This window comes from Astatotilapia calliptera, chromosome 16, assembly GCF_964374335.1.
Source record: "Astatotilapia calliptera chromosome 16, fAstCal68.1, whole genome shotgun sequence".
In the NCBI taxonomy this organism is placed as follows: Eukaryota; Metazoa; Chordata; class Actinopteri; order Cichliformes; family Cichlidae; genus Astatotilapia; species Astatotilapia calliptera.
This window is the reverse complement of record NC_137437.1, coordinates 13,799,690-13,812,898: the sequence shown is the minus strand read 5'-3', so window position 1 is coordinate 13,812,898 and position 13,209 is coordinate 13,799,690.

The window sequence follows — 13,209 nt, the reverse complement described above, 5'->3', positions numbered from 1 at the left end:
CAACAGATTATTTATTTACGGATAGGGAAATACAGGTTCCTGTAATTCTTTATTTAAAGTGTTTCACCTGAGTTGCCGCCATAGCTCACCTGGTAACCATATATTGAAAGACTGCAGGGGTGTAGGTTTGAATCTGTCCTGTCCTGTCATCTGTTCCATTTTGAAACACACACACATACACACAAGTACATGCCTACAATACCAAAAGGGAACCGTGGTCATAAGTGGACCACTCTTCTTTGATGTTTTGTTGTTGTTGTTTTGTTTTTTTGGGGGGGGGGGGGGATTTTGAAGGAACAAATATAAAATGGAAAGCATTAAATAAGGGACTTGTTTAATTAAAAATACCAAGAGGAAGGCAGCAACCCTGGATAATATTTCTTTTTTTTATGTGGAGCTGGATATCCTGACACATTCTGCACTACATTTAGTTTTTAGTTGTACGAACAAAAATTCCATGGGACTTTTGTTCGGAATAAAAACAATTAATAGGTAGATGCTTGTAAAAGCTTTTCTTGATTTATTGCTTTTGTTTTTGATTCACAACACCTATCCACAGGGATTATTTTCAAGTAACTGTAACAGGTACAGCTCTTAAAGCACATAAAAAATATAAAATCGACATTGAAAGACAAATTTCTCTAGTAAGCAATTCTGAGTGAAATGTGTTGACACAGCATGCTTGGCCCATTCCCATTTTGCATGCTTTTTAAAGCATGGCCATAACACAGCCACAGAGATGAATAATTGACTGATTGCTGCATAATTCAGTGCTGCATTGTAAAAATTCAAGGCCTAAAATATTTCAAGCTTTTCTTCTTTTTATTAAAAATGAGGTTAAAGTTTCAATCAACCTTGAAAGAACAATATGACACACAGTGGGCAATCAATCATGAAACCATGCTTCTCGTGGAGTTCAGACTCACACTGGCTGTCAACGCTCCACTCAGTAAAAACTTAAGTTCACTATCGTTTGAAAGAAACTTACATAACGTCCACTTGATCCATCAAATGACTCCAAGGTTCCTTCTTTGCGCTGCAGTGAAAGATTCACTCTGCTCACCTCCAGTGAGCTTCTGAGATGTGGGCTGTTCTCAGCTATTACTCAGATATTCTGTTTATTTCTCTATCTGATGCATTTTCCTGCACTTGCATGTGAGAGAAAAGGCCCCGCAGCTACATGTTTCATATCACTGCACATTTTGTAATAAATTCAATTCAGTACAAATATGACCATGAGGCACAAAGACTTTAAATACCAAATGTGCATTATAGATGTGCTGTTGCCTTTTTTTCTTTTTTTTTGCTTCAACGTAGTGCGGAAAGCACACTGCTGATTGCATATTCAAAGCACTGAAAGCCTTGTGAGCTGTGTGTTTTACTTACTTGGCTCAATGTGTCGATGCGCTCATGAAGACATCATGAACACATGATTATTCTTGCATGATCCTTTTGGTTCATCCAATGTCACAATGCGACTTGGTTGATGTTTTGTGCTTGCATGGTTAGCTTAAGATCGGCAACAGATTTTTTTGCACTTAAAGGATGAAAAGTTTCACAAGTGAGAAATGAAGCTTTATTTATGCTTCAACGTCGTGTCAACTACATAGTTAACCCCAACTAATTCCTCGCTCATCATCCCAGCCAGGCGATGACCATTTAGTGAAGGCAGTAATATTGCATGTCTCTTGATAACTCAGTGGTGACCTGGAGTCTGTGGAGAGGCATTAGGAAGGTGCAGGCTGATCATCTGAAAGATGGGACTAATGTCACCTAATCAGATAGACCATTATGCATTAGTGAAACTACAAAACAGTTTTATCTGACAAGGGCCAGGCCACATTACCTAAATTAACATTTTGCAAGCATGAACATGGAAGACGACAGAAGCGAGAGGAGGGCTGTAGGACGGCGGCCTGTGCTTAGACATTCGGCAGTAATTATTAATTTATGATTGTCTCTGGTCTTAATGAAAATGAAAGCCAGGAAAGAGAACAGGGAGGGATAATGTGGCGTGAAATTGAGTTTCATTTGTACAGGGGCCACCTTTTAACTCTGCGCTTCTTAGGCGGAAATGAAGCCGAGCTCTTCCCCCCCTCTCTCTAGTGAATGCATTTCAGATTTTTTTTTTTTTAAACTATGTTTCTATCATGCCTTCCTTTGAGTCTTCAGTCAAAGCGTGCTCATATCCTCTCATCCTTTTGTGATATTTGGGGCCAACGCGGCCTTTAACATCTCCATTACTCTCATAAGGCCTTTTCAAAATGACACAAGGCTCTTTGATGTCTGATAACTATGTCAACAAGTTTGTTGAATGGAAATGTCTCTACACAGCACCACCTTAATGTCAGTGAGGCGATGGAGAAAGGTCTCAGACCAGGTTGGTAAAAAAGGGTGATGTGCGCAACATTGTATGGAGTATTTTTCTTTATTTTATTTTTTACTAAAGGATTGTGGAGGGCCAGACTTATGTTGTACTGGTGAGGTAATGGGTTAACACCTGGAAAAATAAATAAGGGTTTTTGCTTAAATATGTGTATGCATGATGAAAAAACCCCTCTGATGTTGTAAACACAGGAACAGATATTCAAGTCCAACATTTAATGACTGCAGTTACTTTTTTTTTCTTTTAAAGGAAGTCATAATACATCACTAGCTTAAAATTCTTTTGATATTCAACTTAACTGGATACAGGCAGTTACAGACAATGTGCACCATATTAAAACTCCTGGGCTGAAAAATTAAGTCAGTGCAAAACGCCATAAACTACATTTTCTGGAATGGCCACTTGAGGCTGGTTCAGTCAGTTTCCACAGACACTAATGTTAACATGACTGACTTTAGAGCTTGTGTTTACAACCAGATATAGGAACGGTTTCAAAATTATATCACGATATTTCCAAAAAATCTGTGATGATGATGATGATATTTATGATGATGTAGTGTTCTGATGTTTGCAGCTTGCAAGCAGCACCAAATTATAAGTATAAGTAAATGAAGGGCCTTATCCATCCTTCTTTTTAAATGAGCTACTGTCACTGATGACACACTACCTAATTCAAAGTGTGAATCCATTGACACAAGCACAGCATTATAATGCAATAGCTGTGAGACAGCATAGCCTAGTTAGTGTTCTTGAAATTTTAATATAGGTACACTCCTTAAAAAAAATGAAAGGAACATTTTGAAAACACACCAGATCACAACAATCGTGTTGAATAGCTATCTTCAAATTGACTGGCTAATGTGTTAGGAACAAAAGGATGCCGCATTGATTCGTGCAAATGAAAATTATTAACCTACAGAGGGCGGAATTCAAAGAGACTCCAGAAAACAAAGTGAAAAAATAATGCTTCTCTCACTAATTTTATTGCAGCAACTCAAAATGGTACTTAGCAGTTTCGATGGGCTCCACGTGCTTGTATGCATGGAGACAATGCCCTCTTGATGCTATTTTGTAATTAAGAAGTATTCCTTTAATTTTTCTTTGAGTAGTACATAAAACAACTGCGTAATACTTTAGTTTAACAATAACTAAAGCAACTTAACCTATTAACAAATCAGTATTGTCACATAGTGAATCTTAAAGATACAGAGCTTTTAAACCACCTGCTAAAGCCATGTTTTCCACCATATGACCACATCAGTAATTCCCATCTAACATCAGCTCATCCTGTTTACTTGTATATTCTGCAAAACTCTGCTTTGTTGGAGTTTGTTGAAGTGGCTCCCTGTTTAGGTAGTAAATCCTTACTCACTGTCAGACATGCCTGGCTCATAGTTGTCTTGTTGTGTAGACATGTTAATGTTGCTATAGCAACGATATCATGATATGACATTTTTATATCATTTTAATGTTTATATCACTGTTATCTTGGATAGTATGATCTAACACAGGCCTAGCCTCGGTTTCTATAACTGATTTACTTGTAACGCGTTACTGTAATCCGATTACTTTTTTCAAGTAACGCGTAAAGTAAGGGATTAATATTGCAAAAACGGTAATTAGATTACCGTTACTTTCCTGTAGGAACGTTGCATTACTGCCTTACTAAAACCGTGAATTTTCTTGCAAGAATCTCTCATGACAGTGACATAAGCAAGTGCAACGTTTGTGACAACAGCTGTGTGCAGATCAACAATGGATCACATATCGATTGTGGGAGAGAGTATGAGCATGCAGCGTTGAAAACGTGAAAGTACTGACCTTACTTTGAGTTTGATTCCATAAAAAGTGACAAAAACATTAGCGTCCGTTGTGCATGGGAAGAAAACTTCTTTTTACAGCGGAAAAAAACCCTAAACTTCCAAGCAAGCACGCTGTAATGGGAAATTCACAGAGAAACTCGCGGATTTTTCAACTGACCGCGGCACACCTGCACCAGGGTAAACCTCCGCCTACCCGACTCTTGCTTTACATGTGAAAATAGAGCAACAGGACCGCTGAGTCTTTGACTTTATTTATTTTCTGCTGTGTTTTACTTGCATCTATTTGAAAGAGTGAGTGTAAACACACACACAAAAAAAAATATTTTGTGTGCTGGAATGTGCAGAAAATAGGTTTAAATATTAAGTCAGAGAATGTTGCATATAATTAAATTTTTGCTTGATGCATAAAGTTAAAAGATTAAAACTAATAAAACAAGTTTTAAAAAGGGACCTTTCCATTTGATTACATTTTGTATGATGGATTATGTAGAAAAAGTAGAATTGGCCTCAAAGATCTATCGCTTTATCACCTAAGGTTGTAAATTGTGTTTTTAAAAAGTAACTAAGTAATTACTTACTTTTGAAAATAAGTAATCAGTAAGGTAACGGGATTACTTTTTGGGGAAGTAATCAGTAATTAGTTACTGATTACTTTTTTCAAGTAACTTGACCAACACTGATGATAGCTATGGGTTTTTATTTTCCTATTTCAATTTGATTAATTTGTGGAAGCACCACGCCACAGGTAGATGCTGACTGGGTTTCACTTTGGCTAATTCAAATCATGAATTAAACTTCCTGACTGTGTTTGTGGTGTCGGTGCCTTTCATAATGTAATTTTCTGCCAAATAAGATGTATTATTATCAAAAAAAAGTACAAACAGTCTGTCCAAGAATTTATTTTTTGGTAAGTAAAATTATACTTATGTTATGTAGCACTAATTAGCACCAACATCAGCATCATTAGCACTCTTTTAAGTTTATATCATGGGCCACAATGATGCAAAGTCCAGTATTACCTCTGTTTTGGGGATGGTACAGTGATGTGGTGCTTAATACTGTTGCTTCTGGGTTTAATACAGGATTCTGCCTTTCTTTGTGGACTCTGCATGTTCTCCCCATGTCTTTGTGAGCTGTTAGCAAGTACTCAGGCTGTCCAAAGACATGCATGTTAGGTTAACTGGTGATTATACATTTGGATGTAGGTGTGAATGTGAATGAGTTACACTGGATGGAAGAATGGATGGAAGAAGAAAGAAAATTCTGAAATGCAAAGAAGCTAGATCATTAGAACTGTGGGGATCCTGAAAGAGATGGACAGAGGTGGGTTCTTTAGTTAAAGCCAGTAGGAGTACTAGCTGTCACATGATCCATAGTCAATAGGAAATTTGATTTCTGCCACAAGGAGCATTATTGTTATTCATACAGAGAAATGTGAAGATTTAAATCTATTCAGTATATAAACCTAATATTCATTCAATCTTATATTACCTCGGTAAACATGAATAAATTATTGAATATGTGGCACACATTAAATGATTTGATAGTTTTATGCATTTATTTAACCTTTGTACGCCGTGTCAAAAAAAATATTTTGGTATTGAAGGAAATTGCCAAAGTAATTAATTACACCTGCGGTGACAACAGAAGGTTATTTTTTTCTAATATAAATGGAGAGTGGACCCAACCAAGTGAAATGAGTACTCTGAGGTGTTGCTCCTAGGCTTCCTAAGGTGAGGGACCCTGTCCTGCCCTCAGAGGAAATATAAGAATTGACGTAAGTGGTTCATGTCTTCTGTTGTCTGACTTTTTCACTGTATTTCAGATTAGTACACCGTGGAACTACACAAAAGTCGGCCTCTGCAAGCCTTTTAGCACCACCACCACAGTAGCGTATGATGGACACAGTCATTCCTTTTACTTTAGTTTGTTCCTGTGGCATCATAAAGAAAAAAGTCGGGAACTGTGTCACAAACTCAATATTTAGTTTCAATACTGGGGCCCTGAAAACTTGAAACATGTATCATATGTTGGTGTTTCTGTTGCTAAAATGGTAATATATATGTTTAAAAAGGTTTAATTCTGTAAATACACTGAGGGTTAAAACGTAATTCTAAATTGGTATTCTAAATTCATCAACATTCCCTTTGTGATGTGGTTAATATTCTCAGATGAGAAAAGTAGTAGGTTACCAAAGTAGCTCCAGTTGGTGATTTATGTCTTTAAGTGAGGGAAACAATTCCTAACTCATTGAATTGTTTGGTGTGGCTGAAGCCTTAATACCTATTAGTTTTCATGCTCCTGCATTCATATCATTAATGATTTGGTTTATTTATCTAAAACTTAACATGAGTATCATCTGTCACTGACATAGAGCAAGTAAAGCAAACAATGGGCTTAGAAATAAGAAGATATATTTGCACAAGGGAATTTTTGTAGATCCATTTCAAGTTTATGAATAAATTAGAAATTCGGAAAGTGATGTAAATGATTCACATCTTATCTTGTCTGACTTTTTCACCTGTGTTTTCAGGACATTGAACCAGTATCATTTGTTACTGTGGAATAACGAGTTTTTGGCCCTGGAACAGATACATTTTTTAAGCGGCCACTGTTTTTCCTGAAATATCAATACAATAGTGATTTATATCTGAAGTGGCATCTGCAGGCTCTTGCAAAATTACTCACAGACACAGTATCCAAATCACCAGGGTTGGTTATATTAAGTCAATTACATTTTTACAATTGTGAGCGAGGGATGGTTAATTTAGTTTGACCCAAGAGCCACCGACACTCCCCCAGATAACAGACAGATGAGACGAGTGACCACAGGCATAAGGGAGTGTGTGTCTGAGTGTGTGTGAGCCCACTGGATTAGTCTTCATTTGATGCCTCTGTCATAAGGGAGGGGAAGACTGAACGTTGGCTGGCAGAGCAAAGAAAACACACAGGGTCAGTAGAACACACACAAACACAAGCACACACTATTAACCTCCCCCCAGCTCATCAACTTTATTTTGCAATCTTCCCACAGAACCATTAGAATACCCCGAAGAAATGACTTTCCAATTAAAGGGGATCTAGAAGACATTTTTTTTCTTTCTTTTTTTTTTATATCCTCAGCTCCTGGAGTCCTTTATTCCAATAATTTAAATTGGAATTGATTTTTCAATTTACCCACTGACTGTTATGGACACAGAGCATAGGGCCAAATAGAGCTACGTTGTTAGAATTTGTCATGACAGAGCCAAACATGCAAATTTGCACATTTGTTTCATTCCAAGAAAACAATCAGGGAAGACAACAAATTTAGGCCTTGTGTGATTATAGAATTTACGCATTTATGTGGAAAGGTTACTGTAAAAACGACTCACATTTTTGTTGCGAATTAGCGCGCACGATCGCATTAAGAAGTTCAGATGTATAATTTATTGTAATGTTTAACAGGCATTCTATTAGTGCTCAAAAAGCTTTAGCTCAGGCCAAAATGTGCCCAGTACACCACATTTCCCACAAGCTTCTAGAGTGGAGTAAAACAGTAGTCTGTTCCAGACAGGGAGCTAGAGCCGTACACGTTTAAGTTTGACAAACTATGCCAATGAACTCTGCAACAACAGCAGTTCCAGCTGCGTTCTAATGAGCATTTATTGTGCCTCTACAGCAGCGCTCGCTTTGCAGAGCCTGCTTCAAAGCGAACCAGATTCTACTTGAGCTGTTTTACAGATGCGTCTCGAAATCCGAGGCCGTTCTTCTGTGGACGAATGGTTCTGTCTTTTGCTCCTGACAGCTGTGCGGGCTTGTTGTTCGCTCTCTCCTGAGTTGTTTTAATAAAGTTGTGCTGCAGGACTAGTGAGAGAAGATTAATGGACGCACAGGAAGTGTGGCAGTTGTGAGAGGATGCAGGACAGAGCGGGCCAGCAGCCATCTGTTCCCTCTCCTTTACAGCTCTCTTAATGGAGAAGCAAACCAAACAACATGGATCTGAGCCCTGCAGATAGACACACACACACACACACACACACACACACACACAGAGGCAAGCACACACACAGACACGCACACACCTCTATTGCACACAGCTAAACACAAAACATCACTTTATATGACAGAGATGAGAGCTAGGCTTTTGTCATTGTATTCCCCCTTGTTGGATGTGTGCGTGTGCCTGCTGGTACATTTGTGTATATGTGTGTGTGTGTGTGTGTGTGTGTGTGTGTGTGTGTGTGTGTGTGTGTGTGTGTGTGTGTGTGTGTGTGTATGTGCTTTTTTCCCCCTACCTTTCAGCGAAATAAAGTTGGGTGTGAGCCACGGCTGTGAGATTTAGATGAAAGACACAGCCTGGATGGAACGTGATTAAGAGATATGTTCTTGAGGCAAAACAGGACTTGGCATTTGCTGAGACAAAACCTAATCAAATTAAAGCAAAACATGGCCATTGTTGTGGAGTGTGTTCTCTGCTTGTGTCACGTTTGAAATGAAACAGTGTAAAATAGATATGGGCTTGTGTCTGCGCTGCATCACCAGCCCAGTGACTTTATTCAGATTTACACACAGGCACTGACTAATGATGGTTGTGCCCAATGATGCCTAAAGCACTTTATAGAGCTGTCTGGGTTATAAAAAATGTTTACTATGATGGAGCAGAATGGCTCGCTGAAAGAGTATTATTGTTTACAAGATATTGTTTTCGATTAATTCACTCAGCAGAATTGTTAAATTCTCTATCCAACAGGCATGCCAACCTCCAGTTCCTTCTTCCGTCAGTAAGTAGCCTCCAGTCTTCCTTCCGCGGGCTCCCTCTCTACACCAGTGCTCCATATTTATTATTAGCCTTTAATGAAATCTATAGTCCGACTGTTTCTCATTTTGTTTGTTCTCAATGAGCGCAGGCCATGTCACGTTAAATGACAACATGCATCGTCTCCCTCTTTTTCCCAGTGAAGACATCTGTACGACATGATGAAGTTTCCTCTCTGAGTATCAATCCTGTAATTGAGCTCAGGGAGAGGAGACGTGATGTGCACACAGAGGAAGTGAAAGGCCTCCCTCGCTCTTCATTCCATTCCTTCATCCCTCCCTCTGTTTCTCCCTCTTTCCTACACACACACACACACACACACACACACACACACACTATAGACTAATGCGGCATCCTACTTTTATGCACATTTATTCTTCTCTTCCTCTTTACCTGCTTGTACATTCAATTTGTCAGTCAGCTCTCTTTAGATGCACATCAGCTGAAATAAGTGCATTAGCATTAGCTGCCATAATATTGCTTTCTGTTCAGAGAGCCCTGCACTATGGCAAGGAGCTCTGCAGAGAGGAGAGATGCAAGTGGCATCTCATAATAGTGTCTTCAACAAGCATTTCACAACACTACATCCTAAGTGAGGCCGTGTCCTGGAGCTACGGTGTCTTTATCCATGTCTTTTTATCCGCCTTGTAATGTTGCTTTCTCATTCTTCTTTGACAATACCGTGGATCATGCGGAACCCGAAGTGAGACCGGATTAAATATTAACACAACCTGACACAGTCCCCACTGGAGCTCCTATTCCACTTCACCTAATAGAATTAAAAAACTTTGCCATGTGCATGGAGCAGAACAGTGTTGTGAATGTTATTCTTTACAATGACTTTGAACAAATCTTATATAGATCTACGGAGAACCTGACAAGGAGGAGGCCAAGGTTTCCATTCAACCACTTAGCTGAGCTGGGAGTTGGAAAATACACATACATACACACAGATGAGGGCCTTTACATTATTTATGGTTCTTAATGGTGGCTGGCCGTGTGTGTGAATCAGCAATAGAACAGTCTGCTAAAATAGACACACAGATGTAATCAAGGCCATACATTTCCTCTCCTTCTTGTGCTAAATAGAGGGTCAATTGGAGGCAGTTTAGCAGCATTTGAAACTCTTGCACTAGATTATCTCCTTTTAATAGAGACAAAAGACAATGCAGAAGTAGACTGCAGTTGCCAGAGGAAAAGATTACCTCTGAGAGGCTATCCTTGCTAATGTGCATACCTCACACAGTTCCTGCTCTTCATAAGATATGATTGCACGTCCAAATACAGATAAAAACAATAGCTCATGTGCTTAACCTAGTTTTGTCCACAAAAGGAATCCATTAGTCTCATTGTGCAGCCCTTAAGCTCAGTATCGCAGGGGGGAATCCGCCGTTGCACCGCTACATCCACGCACATGTGCCTCTCATTTCCTATGGCAGTCCAGAAGTATCCTTCAACATCCTATTGTAAAGTTTACCAGGGGAGAGGTTCAGCGTATTAAAGTGCCCTGAGAGAAACGCTAAACGATGTAAATGCAGGCAGCTGCTGGCTGCTAATGCCATACAGTAGATGAGGAGGCCCAGCTGAGGCTGGATGTGTACAGTATCTATATAACATTATAGGCCCTCTTTCATGTCCTTGTGCTCTCTAATGGGAACAATATGAAGACTGATGGTATATAGTAAAACTGTGGAAAACATTGCTTCAAACAAAACTGTTACAAAATCCACTAGGCACCTTTGTTTCGGCATTAATTTGAAGTCAGTCAACATTTTATTTTACATTATTTGTGAGACAGTTAAAAAAACCCAAAGTAAACCAAAGTGTTTCGTTTGGTTTGGTGGCTTTAATTTTAACTACTAGTAAATGGAGTGGCAGAAAAAGCGCATTTCCACAACTGAACAATACTTCTAGTCAGCAGTTTGTCCATTTCTCACGTTTTTCTTTACAGCACATAGCATGCAGGTGTCTCTGTGTGAATATATTTTAGTTGTATTGGAATTTTGTTAATGTTTTAAATGCACAATCTTTCCATGCATCCCCCCCAGGCTACGGTACAACTGTAGCTCTAACTACTCCTTCTTTTCTCCTAATTCAGAGGAGTATTTTCTCCCAGATCTGCTTTGACTTTCAGGATTTAATGGAACACACATGAACACGCAGCATCAGAAACCAGCTCTTTAGAAACACTTTTAATCACGGCACAGATAAATATATAAAAAAAGCACAATCTGAAAAACAAATGCAGCAACACTGTCTCTGATCATCATTTGATAGTGTGCTGACACGCAAACTCTATTAAGCTGTCTTCAAATATGCAAAAATGATATGATTTTACAATGATTACATATTCACTTCCCCAGCTGGCTGGCTCCAAGCGTCTCCATTTGTCATCGACTATTGTGTCCAATTATATGATTAGCTTTGAACACTCCAGCACTTCGAGAGCTCTCGTGTGTTCTGCCGCGCAGAGTGATTCACAAACAAAGTCATTACAACATGTATTCACACATATCAAATAACAAAACAGATGGCCACTGCGCCTGCTGCCTGATTTGTTTTCCACACGAGTGGTGGGAAAAAAAAGAGAAAGGAGAAAAAAAAAAGTATTTTGTGCGAGCTGTGTTTAATGCTGACTGTTTTTATTCCCAAAGAAGAGCAGCTGGCTGTTGCGCTGTTAGATCAGCTCCTATGAAAGACAATCTTGTTTTCATTAATTTCTCTACAACAAAGGCACTTGTTGGGAAGATTTAGAATTACAGCGGGTAAAGCTTCCGGATAATTCATCACAGGGACTTGACAGGAAACGTAATTGTTTTAAATGCCAGTTGCTGTGAGCACTGTGGCTGGTTTGTCTTTGATGTCTAACAGGTGGGACACATAGACAACCCTCTGATGTTTCATTTGACCTTTGACCTCTCCCTTATAAATCCACTTGTAGTCCACCAGCCAATAAACCTATCACCATATGATGAACTGCAGTTCCCAGAATTCCACGAGATTGGAAATTTTGATGTCTGCCTTCTTTTATTTAGGACAGTGTAAATCTAACCCTTTCATGCCATACACACTGGCCTCTTCTTCATCTGAATGCTGTTAACCAATCAGCCGAATGCCACGTGGACCATCAGTGCAGTTTATCCTTTTACTACTCTGAGTATGAATACAGCTGGACTTGCTTGTGAAAAATCAATCAGAACATTAACAGAATCAGGCACATTTTAAAGACTTTCACAGTTTAATGGGGTATATTTAGCCTGTGTTTGCAAGTGATCAGCTATGCAATAACTTTGCTATCTGTGATTGCACCACAGGGTGCTCTTACTGTGTAATCGAAAGCGCCACTACACTGTTACCCAGCTACACTGGCTTACTGTCTGACCCAATTAAGATTGCGTTGTCGCGACAGAAACAATAACTCAATTATTTTAACAACTGGCCACACCAAAATCAATTCTTAGTGATGTTTGGGCTGGACACCTATCAAAATCGTCACATTTCTTCCACTTACAGCCACTTGGCAGAGACAGAACTGTCACGCATTCACGTCTAACTCATTTCCTTGTCTGTCATTTGAGGAAGAAGAAACTGAGAATAAATTACTTTTGCGGCAGAGACCTGACACTGAAGTATCTCCGTGTAGAAAAAAAGGTTCTCTCTTTTAAGCTTAAGGTGGTTTTAAATCTACCGAATAGCCTCCCTGACATCTCTCGAGCATGTTACTGTAAATGCACTCCAAGCGACTGAATCATTTAACATCCAATCAATACAATTCACATTGCACCATAAACACGCTTTGGTCTGATTCCTGTTTCGGAAAGCTGCTAGGACTTCTGTGTAAATGAGGCGCACTGGTTGTTTCACGGGGAAGAAAAACTGAAGTGTTGGCTTTTGTGAAGCTGGATGTAATAAATGAAATCCCCCAATGAACAAAGAAAAAGACTTTTAAAACAGAAAACAAAAATCTTGCACAGTCTGCTTGACAAAAGTCAAGAAAGCACTGTGATGGCCTGCTCTCCTGGGTTGATGGGATCTGTTGTAGCTGTGCCATGCTGCCATCACCTGGCCAATAAATTTACAGCAATTTTAACAAAACTTGTGGTGTGTTGTATGTGCTGCACCACAGGTTGGACTTTCCCTTTTTTCTATGCAAATCTAAATATAAAAGCAGCCGAAAAAACTTTGCTCCTTGTGTGCATGAC